The sequence below is a fragment of the Myripristis murdjan genome, chromosome 23, assembly GCF_902150065.1.
Source record: "Myripristis murdjan chromosome 23, fMyrMur1.1, whole genome shotgun sequence".
Classification (NCBI taxonomy): domain Eukaryota; kingdom Metazoa; phylum Chordata; class Actinopteri; order Holocentriformes; family Holocentridae; genus Myripristis; species Myripristis murdjan.
The window spans coordinates 13,051,063-13,065,074 of record NC_044002.1 but is presented as its reverse complement, the minus strand read 5'-3'; positions in this window follow the sequence as shown (position 1 = coordinate 13,065,074).

Genomic DNA, 14,012 nt, shown 5'->3' with positions numbered 1-14,012 from the left:
TTTTTTTTTTTTTATTGCCTCTTCCTTCTCTGTCCTGAAGCAAATGTCTGTTAAACTTATTTGACACTGTTGTCCTATCACTGTGAGAATTGTTACTGTACCATTAATTTGTCCTAATTGTGTTTTTCACTGAGCACCAGGAAGGTTAGTGTTTGCCTCTGGCATTAGCTAATGGGGTCCTTAATAAAATAAATAAAATAAATAAATAAGTAAACAAAACACACATCCTGAAAATTCCATTTGTGCACTTTTCATTGGCGTTATTTGATCCAACAAAAATCCAATACAGTGGAAAAATTAACAGACGTTACATGAATGGAGCTTCTTGAGTGGGGTTTTTTTTCTACTGATACCCAGTCCATTTTTTTTTTTTTTTTTACTTTATTAATACTGATAAATGTAATTTATTAACATCTGAGAAATTCTGTTTGGTCTCTTACTTCAGTGGGGTGGGTACTGCATTTGCTGTCATGGGTGCTTGAGCCTCTAGCTGAAAGGTGCTCTCCCTTATCATTTTGCCCCTAAGCTTGGAAGACACTTTGGCAACCTGCATCCCAAAAAAGAATAATTTCATTGCTTATATAAATCAAACGGGTCCAAAGTGGCTGTAGATGAATAGGCTAAACGGGGGCTACAACTGGGTTTAAAAATGAAAGTTTAGCAGACCAGATGAGCTTAGATATATGAGGAAATGTACATATAAACTTCTCAGGTGCAAATCTTTTATCAGCATCTGCTTATGAAATATGTATGTATGTAACATTTTCTTTTATTTTTTGATCTAAAACCGTGTTGTACATAGCCAAAAAGAACAGTTGGGTCTTGGGTTGGACACTGAACTATTTTGTTTAGGGTTGACAGGCTTTTTCTTATGAAGTCTGGCCATGGATAACTCATACACAAAGAAATGTGCGTCTTGTAGATGTGTGTGCACTATAGGACAAAAAGGAAAACACGAGTTTGAAAACACCATAAAGCAATTTCAGTTTGAAGTCACCGTTGACTGCTGTCCGCGGCATCACTGAAAAACATAAAGCGGTTCTGGTGCGTGAGTGTTAATGGAATTACAATGGCATCTGTGATATCCTGGGTGAGCACAGATTATTGTATTAGTGTAATATCTGAATGTGCTGTTTTTATCACAACTTGAATTTCACACCCCAGGGAATTTTATTTTGTCTTTTGTGGCTCCTGCTTGCATGTAGTGACGTTCAGCTGCACACCGGTGCTGGATTCATATTCTCGGTGTGTATTCTAACCATCTTAGAAAATGAAAAAAAAAAAAAAAAAAAATTGTCAAACCTTCATTTGTTATGGGGGTGGGCAGGTGGGGAGGTGTGACTGCTCTTTTTCAGCACACACTTCAGATTCATCCAGTTGTGCACCTTTTCATATTGGGAGCCACCCAGTACAGCCACAGTCTGCTGCTGCCGGGCACTTAGCAGCTCCACTGGACCAACTGGGGATTAGTGGCTTCTTCAAGGGCACCTCAGTGGCATTTGCTGCGAGAGAAGAGAGTGTTATTCATTTTCCCCACCAAGATTTTCTCAGATTATCTGTCCTCAAATCTAATACTTCAAGCTCAAGTAGAAAGAATTTCCTTTCAGATTTCTGTGATTATGCATGCACATGTACAGCAGGTATATGTAACCTGCGTGCTCATGAGCATACGTGTGTGTGTGTGTGTGTGTGTGTGTGTGTGTGTGTGTGTGTGTGTGTGTGTGTGAGTGTGTGTGTCTGTACACGTGCACAAGTCTCTTGCCTTCCTTTGTTCTCACACTCCTGTCTTTGAGTCTGTCTTGTGTGTCTCAGTTGATCCTACTGTATAATGGAAGTGGATGACAGCCACATCTGAAGTCAGGAGATGAAAGACATCATTTACAAGTAGGTGTCTGGTCCCTGACACGGCTTGAATGAAAAGTGGAGCTTATGCATGCACACACCCACACAGATATATTGCACACAGCACATACAGTATGGCAACAGATGTTTGAAGCACATCACTGCTGAGAAAATCTCCTTTTTCTTACTTATTTTCTCACTAAAGTCTATATATGTTCTGTGTCAAATGGGATTGGTGACAATTGGGCCCTTGAAACCTCTTGAACCCCATTATCCCTTTTCAGAAATACACTCACTTTACTTTCTCACTTAAATTTCTTGCTTAAATACATAACCTTGCTTTTTCTTGAAAGGTAGTTTTCATCTCGCAGCGGTGGAAGACGTGATGTTCTGCTGTTGTAATTAATTGTAAATCATTCAGGATCACAGCAGCAGCTAAGAGCATGAAATGCAGAGTAATGAAAACCCACATGGATGGTTCAGGCAAACACTCAAAATGGATGTGACTTAATGAGATAACACCTCTTGCGTTACCTTTCAACACAACGTGTTAATTAGAGAGCACACTGACATTAAATGGATTGGTATTCATATGTGTGCTGAACACAACTGTATTTTTGTATTTATTTAAGTGCATGGCTACATCCACAAAAACACAGCCTTCATTTGGGACAATAGTTCAGGGAGTTTTGATTAGATGGATAGATTCTTCAATCCCAGCACATCTGCAAAGATGGAGAAATACAAAAACCTAGTCATATTATTTGATTGAGTCCCAGATGATACATTTCAATACATTTTGTGCCTGCTTGTGCTACCAAAGTGAGGCGTATTGTTTTAAAGCAGAAATGCACAGTAGTGGTGAATGCCACAGGTTACTCGCACACCTCCTCCTTCCTTCTTTTTTGTTTCTGTTGCTTGAGAGAAAACCCCTGAAAGAGATTGTCCAAGTCTTCCATGTCCAATTACGAGAGACATAACCTGCCAGGTTTGATTGTGTTTCAGTAATCTCTACTGTTCCTTTTCTGTGCATCCTCCCCTCTGGCGTGCACAGGCGCCATGAGGGGTTAGAGGCACCTGCACTGGTGTCAACCCTCTGCACCTTGTCTTGATGCCCTTGAGCGGTAATTGGTTGAATCCCTCCAGAATCCAGCTTCAGGGCACAGAAATCCACAGCTCCCCAATCAGCTAGCTGTCAATCATTCAGCCAACTAAACTAAAGCCGGGGATAACTAACAGCCTGGGATTGGAATTTAGAGTTAGACAGACATAAATCTCTCCGACAAGTTTGTGCTGGGCAGGTAGCACTTTTATAGGCAGCGCTATCACCAAATTGGATGATAGGGCTGCTGCCAACATGGTGGCGAGGGGAAACAACATCCAATTTTGCTTTCACAGAGGAAAAGAGGATGTGGAACTTTTTTTTTATTTGTTACAAACATGTAAATGTCATGTGGCCAACATCAAGACAGCCCAACAGGAACAGATGTTTTGTTTTGCTAATTTGAAATACATAATTTCGATGTTAATCATAAATGTGTGCCATTGCTGTATTTCTCCCTGGAGGCCTCGTCTCTGTGTGAATCTTACAAGCAAACAGCCGCACAGTTTGTCCCGACTTGGTGCTGAGAGGCAGCACAACATCCAGATCTGCTTCTGTGCTCTTCCTGGTGGTGGTAATGTGATTTTTTTTTCTTCTTATGATTCCTTGATGACAACCACAGCAGTGATCAGAGAGAGCATCCGGTAACCAGTCTGGTCCCAGGTTTCATGACCCCGAGTGTCCAGCCTGCTGAAGTGTCCTTAATCACGAATCCCTCCCAGCCCCGGGAGCGCTCCTCTGAGGCTGACCCTGTGATCTGACCTTACTGCAGCCACCGAGGCAATAACACAATGCTTCAGGGATCTGTGGAGAATTACAAAGTTCGCAAACCATATTGCAGCCCCCAGCTGACCACACAAGAAGGACAACAGTAGAGGGTAATCCTACTCAACAGAAATTAATTCAACAAAATGATAAGCTGCACTGAAGCAATGATACTTGTCCCACCTGTGCTGAGAGATGCTGTCATCAGATCCAGAGCTGTGCGATTCTTTAAAGGAGCTAAGGACTAGCTGGGGAACAAGAGGATAAGCTTCATTTGTCCAGGGGAGGTTTACTGAGCATGTGGACTGTATTTTAAACAATGCCCTGCTAAATTCATGCACACTCACACCTGAGCGCTACATGCACAACTGCAGTCTCCTCCTGGTCACTGCATTTTTCCACTGGACTGATATGATACGATTTGATTTTGAGTATTTCACTCAAGAGAGCATTAAAGTTTGTAGTTAAGTTGTTATCATGTGTTACTTTGCTCACCTGGGATTCAATCTTACAACTTTTCGGCTGCAATCCTGCTGCTCATCACGGTACATACCAAGTGTGGAAAAACCTAATTCCTTTTACGAGACCAACCTCTGGCAAAAAATCTCTTCTTTTTTTTTTTTTTTTTTTTACAGCAGCTTATTGCTACCTGTAGTTATGTTTTAAAGTTGAGCGACCTCTAGTGGTTCTGTAAATAACAACAGTGTGGTGCAGTATTAAGCGCCATGTGGACTCGCATGAATATGGTCAAATTTTTGCTGGAGTTAAAAAAAAAAAAAAAATTAAACTGATGCGAATATGCAAATTACCAACATTGAAATTCATTCACATCGCCTGGTGCAAATTTGCATCTTTGCATTGTCTTTGAATGTAATCGCCCCGCGTGAAAAATCAACACACCTTTCACTCAGCCAGTCCCAGTTCAAATCCAAATTACAGCTGTGTTTGTTCTAACCTAATTTTAGTAAACACTCACTAACATAACGTTTCATAACCTTAGCCCTGACCTTTTTCCTAACGTTAACCGTTACTCCTAAACTTTCCCTTACCTTACCAGTAACCTTTTCCTAACCTTAACCAAATATTTTTAGTTGCTAGTGAGCTAATGGCTGAATCGCTCAGGAAACGGTCCTGTGGCTCGTATCAGAGGGCTGGAACAAACAACCTTTGTGGTCATATGGATTGGAGGACTTACTGGCTTTTATTCCAGTTATTATAACTGAGCAGCTTTTTATATATTTATATATTCAAGTGTTCTGTCTGTTTGTTTGCGCAATTTAATTTGTAATTTTCTTTTGCAATTGAAAGAATTTAATTTGTACTCAGCTGTCTTCTTCTTTTTTAAGATTACACAAAGAGGATCACATGAAACAGTGCACGGTTTTCTGGAGGGTAACTTAGCAACTTTTAATTTTTAAAATGCAGCTGCAGTAAGGTTACGTACACTGCAGTGAAGTTTCAGCAAGGTAATGGGAATTCTTCTTGAGCAGGGCATCCCAGTGCTTTTTTCCCCCTCTGGTAAATTATAGCAGGAAGACAACAGGCCATTATTTACTGTTAAAATGGGTATGACAGTGATGTAGTGAGGTACAAGGCGGAGAAGACCACCCTCAGCATTGACTGAGGACCCATAATCTGAGTTAGTAACATCCTCCTCTGTATAAAGAGGAGAAGCCACTGCAGAAAACGATGAGGCAAGGGAGCGGAGACCTTTTTTACTCTGAAACGAAGCGATAGAGCCAATGATGAGCATGTTTTGGGAATGTTTAGCATGTTTGGCATATCTTATTTTATCTGGGGAAGGCCAGCTGTTCCTTTGAGGAGTGATTGGCATGGTTGGAATGCATTTCCGTCCAAGCTGTTAAATATAAATATGCGGTTATATAATTATACTGCATGGACAAAATAATGCAAATATCAGTCTTCCCATGGTGAAAGGTCTTTGTGGCTACATTGTCTGCAGGTATTGGATATTGTATTTTATTAAATTTTATTCATTTGTTAAAGATGCATTGAAGCAAGTTACTTGTCAGAGTTTTAATATTTTGATTATTATTATTTCTAAATTTTAAAGTGTTCCAGCCTTCAAGCTAGTTTACACTAGCTCCATCTGGCATCATGCAGCAGACCAATGCTGAGCACCACTCACATTGAAATTCAGGTTGATCAGCTCTATCCCATAATTCATTTCTGCTCTGATGGGAGCATTGTCACAGAGCACAAGTGGCCATCCAGTTGTTCAATGAGCATGATAATTATAGCAGCCATATGCCTAAATCACCTGATTTGAACCCAGCACCAGTGAGAGGTGGAGCAGTGCCGGAGCAATGTTTGCCACCTCCAGCAACAAAACGTCTCTATTGACATCCTCTTTATTCATTATTTGCTCCTTTATCTCTCGCTGTTTGCGCTTTTTTCCCCCCTCATCTTGGGCATTCCCTCTCTCGCCCCCAACCCCCACCCCTATCCCGTTTACTTGATTATGTCGAGCCAGAGTCGGGGAAAGTGTCACTATGGAAACAGGGGCAGAGGCAGTGGAGGGCTCTCTATGGGAGTGAGGGGGAAAGAGAGAGACAGAGAGAGAGAGAGAGAGAGAGAGAGAGAGAGAGAGAGAGAGAGAGAGAGAAGGAACTGGCTACTGTTGTGGAATCTGGCTTTGGTGCTCTGACTCAGATTTGACTGAAAAAAGGAAGGCAGAAAACAAAATTTATTCAGCAAGTCAGTATTGGAGATGCACAGCTGTTCTGTTAGGTATTAAATTTGATCCATACCGTACCGTGCTGCTTTTTTATTCTGAGAGTGAGCAGTCCACTCCTTTTTTATTGAGGTTATAATGAGACTGCAGGAAAGCTATAAGGCACATAGAGTTGAAGACGCCCAATAGAGAAGAATCGAATGTGATTTCAGACCAGTGAAGTGCATCTGACAAATTCAATGAACAAAATATTAGGAACATCTTCCTGATATCGAGCTTTAAAATTGCTCTTGCATTATTTCATCTACCTCTCCTCCTTTGTGGCTGGCATAGATTTAATAATGGAAATCAATTTTTTTTAAAAAACAGTTTCTTCCTGGATTCACCTCATCAGTGCATTTCGTTTGCCTGATAATTTGTACATTCAGTGTGAGATTTTTTAGAGAGAAACACAGTTCCAACCGTGGCAGCAGTGGTGCAGCACACTACCCGCTGAGCTACACAGCACCATTATCACCTCAGCACCTTATTACATTATGTAAACATACAGTGCCACATCTGGGCAGTCGTGTTTTGCATGCATATTTGGCTTAATTGTCATCGCCACAGAAAATGGATTTCTTCATGAACTGAACTGGGGAATAAAGAGAGCTCACCTTTCTGCTCACTAGGTTTCAGGATTTGGGATTTTTTTGTTGTTGTTTGATTTGATTTCACCTTGTTGGAGAAAGAAGGTGGTAGAAAAAAAAAGAAAAAGAAAGTATTATGACTACTTATTTCCATTGTAGGAGAGAGGAGAGACAGGACGGAGCAGGTTAGAAAGGGGGAGGAGTAAAAAGAGGAGGGGGGGCAGCATGGAGGGAGGTATGATAGTGAGAGGGGCTGAGACAGTAGCTGAGCGAGCCAGAGGGAGGGAAGGCGAGGAGGGAACGGCTCTCCTTCTGAGGGGAAGCTGAGTCTTCATCCCAGAGCTGAGGGAGAGCGAGAGAGAAGAAGACAGACAGAGATACACAGAGAGAGAGAGACAGGGAGAGAGAAGTCGACACAGTCCCATCCTACCGGTCCATCCCAGCTGCTGCGGCTCCTCAACTTGAAATGAAGATGTCCGCTGTGAGGTATGTTACCCCTCACTGTCTCCTTTGTGCCTCTCCTCTCATCTCCCCTCATCAAGACTGTGGACCGGCTTCAGTCAGGCGCTGGGGGTGTTAAGTAATGCGAGTGCAGCAGTACGGTGTAAAGATCCTGCCAAGTGCAAGGCTTTTTCAGCAGCAGGTTGGAGCTCTGTGTGAGTTGGTCTATGTGTGGAGATACAGTGCTGCTCAGTACCAGGTTGGAGCTGTGTGTATGTGTGGCTGTGTGTGTGTGTGTGTGTGTGTGTGTGTGTGTGGCACAGAAAGACAGGGAGCAAAACAGGGTCTGATTTATCAAAATGTCAGCAGTGATTCTGTTGAGATGTTGTTTCGTTGACATTTGAAGACTGATTAGATTTTCTGCAATCAAATATATTCAGAGCGCAGAGAGACCTGAGGTAATAAACAACACAGAGGAGAGGTGATCACCTTGTAACTTGGTTCTGGTGTTGTTTTTGCATTCTTTCATGTTTTTACTCACAGCTATACAGTGGTGTGGAATTATGTGTAATTGTTATCAGAGACTAATAATTGCTATTGTGCATCACTTGGAGCGATAAACAGTCGCTCTTATATTCTTATAGCTTATTCTTGGCTGTGCAGGGCAGACCAAAGCTTGATGCTGTCATAACTCTACTCTCAAGTCAGGTGTCAGGTTTTGAATCATTTGCTTAAAATTATTTACATTCAGCTATAGTCATTGTGAATATTTTACTCGTGACTGGTCATGAAGAAAAGGAGATATATATGTGTAACTGTTGCATATTTCCACAACTGCCGTTTGATCTTCTGCTGCTGAAATTCCAGTGCATCTCCAGCCAAAGAAAGATTGGTGATTAAGATTAAGTTGGGATTTGACCTGCAGTTAGTGGCAAGTCTTTAAAATGTGCTACAGGACAATTTCTGTAAAAACAGTCCGTACGTATTCAGTGCAACCATTTGAAATCTGTCTAAAAATGTTAAAACCGTGCTGTTTAAAAAATCCACAATGTGGGAAAACACTGCAGCTAACAGACTGTTTCCATGACCCGAACTCTCCCTCACTGTCTGTTAGCAGCTCTCTTCATTACTGCCATTAACGCAAGGGTAATGTTATCAGGCACATTGGCGATATTGATCTTCTAACCTTTTCCCCTGGGGGCAACAGACCAGACAACCTCCTAGTCTTAATTTTATCTGTGCTCTTAATGTAGGAGGAACCGTCTCAGAATCCGTAAGAGAGTGGAGAGTTTGTGAGTGGACTGGCGCAGGAACTGTCTTTGTCCTGTGGCTGAACAGGCCAGATCATGATGTCATGCCTATTGGACCTCTTTCTTGTCTGCTCGGTAGCAAATATCCTAACAAAAACACTAAGAGAAGGTTGGGACTCTCTTTACAGACAAAGAGCAGAGTGGAGCACCAAAGTAGAGAAGGTTGGAAATGAAAATTTGATAATTCAGAGTGTTGATTCATTTGAAACATCATTTGAAAGAAATTTGGCTTGAGGACCAGACAATCCCCCTGTCTTAATTCTTTGTGCATTATAGGGAGCATTTCATGAAAAAAAAAAAAAATAGGAATTGAGCAGAGGTTATTCAGTGTAATCTTGGTACAGCAGTTTTCGTGCTGTGGCTGTATACTGCAGGCTTATGTCATGATGTCATACTTTTTGGCTCCCTGTATTCTGTCTTAACAGCAAAGTATTGTTGAAAATACACAGGAACAAGGTCATTTCCACTGTAAAACATTTTAAAAAGGGGGGAAAAAAAACAGGTTTTATTAATTGTCACAGACCAGATTGGAGTTTTTTTAGGAAGAGACCAAAATATCCCAGGTAATTATAACAGGTAATTCCATAATTTTATGGTAGCTCAGTCTCTGTCAAAGCGTCTCACCCGGGCTGAAATAAGGCTCTTTTACAGACTTGCGACACCCAATAAGAGCTTTTTACTGCCATGTTCCGATTTGCATTACAGTTTAGTGGCACAGCGTTCCTCCAGTATAACCTCATTTTTATTTTTAACCCGTTTCATGATGCAGTTTGTGTCACTTCGGCTCAAACAAGTCTTTCCTCCTTGTTTTCTCACTTCACCTATTAAAGCGTCCACCTTTTATTTACTGGACATGGTTTATGCTTAACCTGTTGACAAGGCAGAATGAAGTCTACGGGGAAACCTACATGTATTGTTTTAAAATGACAGATAATCGGAGTTAATTTCATACTGTATACTGTCATACTGCATTTCACGTACGATGTAACACAAGGACTGCAAGCTTATACTGTGCACCGTTACCCTACAGACTATACACCAGCTAGACATCATGAGACTGATACACTTGCCGTCCATGCAGTTTCATCATTGATTCAGCTCAGACTGTAGTGAGTAAAGGCCCAGATGTATTTGTGCGCCTGCGGGCATGACTCCGTCTGTGCATCCTTCGAATGTTCATATGTGTTTGTATGTGGGTGCATCTGTGTGTGTGTGCGCGCGTGTGCATGTGTGTGTGGACTGCAAAGAAAGTATATGGAGATCAATGCAAGCAGCTGTTCTCTCCTCACTTCAAACGGCGCTCTGTTGTTGGTGCGGCAACGCTCCGACAGGCCTCGCGCAAGGGGATCAAAGGCTAATGAGACAGCCATCGCACAAACGCACCCGGCAGACCCATGAATATTGATACGGCTCAGGAGAGAGATGGAGGCAGGGCATCTTCAATCACTCATCAGCAGCCCGATAAATTAGAGAAGATGGGGGGGGGGCTGACTCTATGTTGGAGGGACTTTGGATTTAAAACCCCGTTTTACTTTGCCACAGGAACGTAGCCAGAATGTGCGGTCAGTCAACCATTTTTTAGTTTTCTAAAAGGTGTTAAAGCTTTGGGTCTAACTACATGCTACAGTCTTTATTTGTGGCTGGCACCCTTAGTTAGAAAACGTATGAGTGCAAGAGTACAATCCTAAAAGCAACAAAACAGAGTAACTGATTTATGTTTTGGGGTATTATATCAGCCCCACACTTGATAGAGGTATTACAGCCTGATAAGATGCTGTGCTGCACTCTGATCTGTCTGAGAGAATGAATAAGTGCGCGGGGCTTTGTGTGTGTATCTAGCAGTGATATTCAGACGGACCACTTTCAATCACACAACAAAATAATCCTTTGCTGAACTGTGAGATTTTCACCGCTATCTTTCTTATACAACATTTTCTTTTCCTCTTTTGAAAGCAATCGCGAGAGGTGAAACCAATTTCAACAAGCTCCACTTTCAAAAAGGTGCTTACAGGCACATTATTATTATTACATTAGTGACAAGCAAACAATGCTCTCAATAAGTGGACAAGCTAAGGGTGCTGACTCTGTGCCATAACGACACTCAGGCCGGTGAGGTGCCGAGTGGGCCTGGTGCAATGGAAAAACCCTACAAATGTGTGTACTCTATAATTTCCACTACGACACAGATACTACTGACTCTACAATCCCCAATGGTCAGATGCTTTAAAGTGATATGCCAGCCACAAAAAAACCCACAACATTTCCTTGTGTGTCTTATCTCAAGGAGGCTGTATTGCACAGGAACGCAGTTAACCTCCTGAATGTCACTACCTTGTTCCTCCCAGTGGTCGCCGGCTACATGACATGTCCAAATTAGCTGTCTTGCATTATCCACGTCGACAAGCACCTCTCCCGGCTAAATTTGTAAAAAATAACTAAAACAAGCAATGGGTGACATTTAGGTTTATGCTACCATCCAATACAACTAGCTCAAGGTAAGAAACACGATGAAATGATGTTTTTCTGGGTGGCATGTCATTTCAGCCGGAGCTGGGTAGACTATTACTCCTGTCAACAGGCAAGCAAATAGACACTGGAAGGAGGACAAGTACAGAGGCAGGCAGGGAGGGGGAGACTGATGCGGCAGGAAGGCCTTCTACAGTACGTGGGCGAGTGTGCCTCCATCTTGACTCTAGCTCGTAAATCAAGCCTCCCCTCCGGGGCCTATCTTCCATTGTCAGGCCTCTACAACAGCTTGTTCTTCAGCCTGTGACGAGAGGGGCTGTTGTCACAGCGGTTATTGATTGTGTGGGATGAGTTCATTGGACCAGGGGATTTCACCCATCCGGGTGTGGTCACTGAAGTGTCCCCTGCTGTCTCTGTCTGTCCGTGGGCTACATCCTCTGGCAAATGCCAAGTCCACAGTACCATCAGCTCTGTCTCCCATAAAGACTTTCATTTCAAAACGAGATCATTTGCGAAGTGCTTGATAACACAATATAAAAATAACGTACGGTTGGCCCGGTGAGGTAAAAGGTAATTCGTCGGACAAAATGATAACATCGCACAGACCGGGTCCTAAATTTTCAGATGAACTTCAGGTGAGGACATCAGGAGAAACGAAATCCTTCAACCTCCATGTTCAGGATGTTCAATCTTACAGAGGAACATTCACTGCTGCCAGGTGAACTCAAACTCACTACAGTTCAATAGCGTTTCGGTACTGTGGAATATTTGTGATCAACACCAACAAAGGAGCCTGATCTGAAAAATCTAATCCTTGCATCTTTTCAAAGGATATACTATTTATTTTTTGGCAAACAGGCTCATTGAAGAGCTTATAATTCTGCAGTGAGAGGATTATTTTGATATTTAGCGTGTTACAGTGCATCCTGTATGCTAATGCATTTCACATGAGGTGAAGATTGCTTGTATCATTAAATATGCCTACAGTGTGTGCTAAAACATTAGCATGCATCAAAGTGAACTGGACACAGAGGTGAAACTGCAGCTAATCTTCTCGTCATCTGTGGAGTCTTTGATCTGCTGTACCTGCGAGGCGATGGAAAAAGATTATCTTAATACTACTGAGATGCTTTTGGAAAATCCTACGCCCAATAATGGAGTGATGTAATTCACGTATCTGTCACTGCAAACATTGGAAAGTAGATGGTTTTTGGTAGAGCTAATAAATTGCCGTAGAAAGGCCCGTACAATGTTAGAATTTCTCAAATATTTTTTCCCCAAATTAACCGCACGTCCAGTCAGAAAAAAATTGCTGGGCCCATTTTTGACAAACCTAGCAATATGTTTTAATGCGATACAGGGTGAGAAACTAAATTTTAATCAAATTAAAGGCCAATTTTATTTTGTAAAGGATTTTAAAAAGGTTCAAACCAGTGCTCTAGTGGATTTCTGATAGCATTTCCACCAAAGTTGGAATACTTTAAAATTCAAGTAGCTGAGAATGATTTACTGCAGCTCTCTCCACCCTATTAAAGCCAATTAGGTGAACGTTTCATGGAAATCAGGGAACAGTATTTGATCTCCTGATGTCATTTTGAATTCAAGAGGGAATAAATTACACAAATTTGACAGTTCCAAAATTAAAAACCTCATCCATCTGACACTTCTGTCAGGTGAATACTTAACAAACTAAAATCCCCAATTATGTGATTTGTGTGTGTGTGTGAGATGTGATGTGACACATGCACACAGCACACAAACCTACCCACACGCACATACATGCACATCCTGCTGTTTCATTTAGCCTACAGTGTCAGTGGTTGGGTATTGAAAAGCTGAAAAATATCTATCAGTGAAATGAAGATGTTTAATATTGTAGTTATCTGATTTTGGGGCATCATATAATATTAAAAAGTTGCAAATCAGTCACATGCCTCATGTGCATAAAATGTAGAGGAATCAGTATACATGGTGAAAGTGCATACAAATACATAAATAGTCACATAATAGTTCTTTCAACATGATAAAGTGTGAATAACAAGAGAACGGGGTGTCTTAAATCAGAAGAATCCAATCAAATATTTGCCTAAAACTTGGATGGGTGTTAAAAAAATATATAATGTTTGAGCCAACAGTGAAAAGTCTCACAACGGGCCTTTGCAATGAGAATGATAGTAATCACCGTATTATCCGATGCCCCCACGCTCTTTGTCCTCTGGCAGTTTCAAAGCATTTCTTCATCTTGTTTCCTCACCCTGAAAGCCTAGTTTGTGAAACTCCACCAGTGCTGCTCACAAGTGCCCTCCCACTCAACCTCCTGGCCTGCTGAGAGCACTTGAAAGCAATTTTCTTTTAATCAAGTTCAGTATAAAGGCCCCTCTGATGCCAACCTCAGCAACGCTACCATTTTGTGTTGTGTTTTGTTTTTTGTTTTTTTTTATTCCTGCTCATCTCTCTCTAAATTATATTGATTTCCTCATGAGCGAGGTATGAAATTCTGTTACCCAGCATAATGAGAATTCTCTTGGGTTTATTGCTCTTCCAGGACAGATATAAATTAAAATGCACTTTCAGAAAGGATGTGTCATTTTGAGCACGTTTGGGGCAACACACACAGGAGGTGTTAATAACGTCACATGCCGACCCCAAAATATGTCGCTAACGCAGAGCGCGCTGCAAAAACCTCATGCCAATCACAGATTTTTTTTTTCAACTACTTCAAGAAAAACAAGATTTTAACACTGAATATGGGACGGAATAAC